We start from the raw sequence: 2,580 nt of genomic DNA on the forward strand, positions 1-2,580 counted from the left end.
CTTATATATATTTTTTACCTGACCCATCCTTCAGTTCACTGATCATCTCTTCAGCTATGTCCAATTTGATGTTAAGGCCAGAGACTGAGTTCTTAAATTCAGTCACTGTTATTGTAAAGTTCGAGAGTCAGTTTTGATTCTCAGAAAGTTTTCCTTTTGTCAAGTATATTTTTCAACAGGCGACATTTGCATCTAATACCTCTAGCATACCTCTGATACCTCTGGATCTGGTTCAGTTTTTTTTTCTCTTGGTCCTGTTTGTTGTTACACCCTCTTTTGCTTTTTTGATTACATGTTGGACATTATGTTTGGAAAACCCTAGAGGTTCTGAGTGATGCTGTCTTCTCCAGAGTCTCCTCTGACACAGACCTCCAGTGGGGACAGAGCTGTCTGTTCACTCAGGGCCTGATGGACTTGAGGCTGGGGGTTCCTTGTAAGTTCAGTCTCAGCAGCCTTCACCCACCTTTCCCCCCGAGCCCAGGGAGGAGCTTTCCAGCGTCTCCATCTGGAAGCCAGGGCTGCCTCCCAGGGTCGCCCTCTTCTCAGCAGGTCCTGAAGCCCACCATCTGTCTCCTGAGCACCACGAGGTGACAGATAGTGCTCAACCAGTTCGGGCAGAGTGTTGGGTACATTTTCTGACATCTGAACTGATTCACTAGGCCTGCACTCAAATTTTTGTCTTCCCAGCCCAAGGAACCGTCCAGAGCTGTGTTATCCAGTCCCCTCTGCTTGACTTTTATCCTGCCTTTTCTTCACAGAGTCGGCTTTGTTCAGATGGCCCAAGGGAAGGAGCGGGCCTCTCAGTCTTCAGCTCCCTCATTGGGCTTCCCTTTTGTTTGAAATCTTGGATTGTGGCTGCCTAAGGACCTCTTTTTAAACTGTATTTAGCTTTTCTAGTTCTCGATAGGCTGACCTACAAGCTGCTTGCATCTGTCACTGGAAGTGGGGACACCCTGGATGTAGTCTGTCATCTGAAGCCACATGTAACAGTCACAGTACTTGTATTGATCAACTTTGATACTGGGGAAAACACGAACCAGGTGTCCTTGCTTAGTACCCACGGTTGTGTTTCTGGTCAGAATCCCCAGCTTGCCCAGGCTGTTTCAGTGCCACGTGAACTTGGGAAGGAGGTGGAGCAAGCAGCCGACGTGGCCTGGAGACAGAGGAGCCGGTCTCCCCTCTTCCCTTGCCCCTGCCAGCCCAGGGCAGGCCTTGCAATAACGGGCTGCTGGTGGTGGAGGAGAAGGCTGAGGAGGGAGGGGTTACATGACCTGTATTCTGTGACACGGTCACATGTAAGTTTTCTTTTTCAGTTTGAAAAAATGACTGCTTTTAGTCTTCCCTCCAGTTTTACTTTAAGGTGCAAAATGAAGATTTTATTCTTAAAGTTGAGCACAGTGATTTTACAGTCTTTTTGAAAGCAACAGTTGAGGTTTTAAAAACACATCTCAGAGAACTCCAGTAGATAAAGCCAAAAAAAGAGAACGTGTTCAGGGTGAAATGTGGGCAGGACTCCAAACTGTACTCTGTCTCTCCCAGAGTGTGTAATTGGTGAGATGGGTGGATATAGGACCCCAAGAACCCTGCGGACTGAGGCCCTCAAGTGACAGCAGAGGTCCAGGCTGAGCCAGGAGCAAGTGGCCTGTGCCCTGGATAGTGGAGAGTGGCGAGGGTGGGGCAGCACCTGGTGGGGTCTGGGAGGCGCTGGCTGTTGCGGCTCGAGGCAGGGACACCCCTGAACCTCCACCTTGCAGCCCCCACGGAGCAGAGTCGTCTGACAGCCCAGGGTTGAAGTTAAAAGGTCGAGTTCACAGCAGGTTGAATGAACCCCTGTACCCACTGTGGGTTCATTTTAAGTGCCTGGAGCGAGGTTGGTCAAGCCCTAGCTGAGCTTGAGTGAGGGAGTCAGTCAGGGAGGACCGAGCTCAGGGTGAAAGTGAGGGGCAGCTAGCGTGGTGAGTCCTCCTCAGCCGGGTGGGTTCTGGGGATGGCCTTGAGTTCATGGGTGCCCTTTCAGTAGCCTCACTGGAGGCTTGTTTGGGGCTTAAAGGGGTGCAGAAGCCCACTTAGAAGACGTGCTCATTCCCAGGGGTGGTGGTTTCTGAAGGAGTTTATACTGGTCGGTTCGACTGTGACCCAGTACCTTGCAGGGTCATGTTTGACAGGGGGCCTGAGCCATGGGCACAGCCTTCCTTCTCCTGTACCCCACAGTCACCTGTCATCTTTTTGGCAGCCCATCCCCGCTCTGTACCCTTGACGGTGGGCCTGAGCCCAGCCCCCCTGTTACCACAGAGCCCTTTGTGACTGAGTGGGTTCCAGCTCGGGGCTCCTGGGAGACGTGCTGGAGGCAGAGCCTTCGTGCCATTTCTCCTTGAGACAGTGGTGCTATTGGTCATAGTGTGAGAGCAGTGGTCATAGTGTGGGAGTGGTGTGTGTGAGAGCAGTGTGTGTGAGAGCGGTGGTCATAGTGTGAATAGCAGTGGTTGTAGTGTGAGATTGGTGGTTATAGCTCAGGAGCGGAGGTATCCTACCGTGAAACAGCAGTTGCCCCCGAGTGGGGGGCTGCCCCCATCCGCGAGG

This window comes from Bos javanicus, unplaced genomic scaffold (assembly GCF_032452875.1).
Source record: "Bos javanicus breed banteng unplaced genomic scaffold, ARS-OSU_banteng_1.0 tig00001624_1, whole genome shotgun sequence".
In the NCBI taxonomy this organism is placed as follows: Eukaryota; Metazoa; Chordata; class Mammalia; order Artiodactyla; family Bovidae; genus Bos; species Bos javanicus.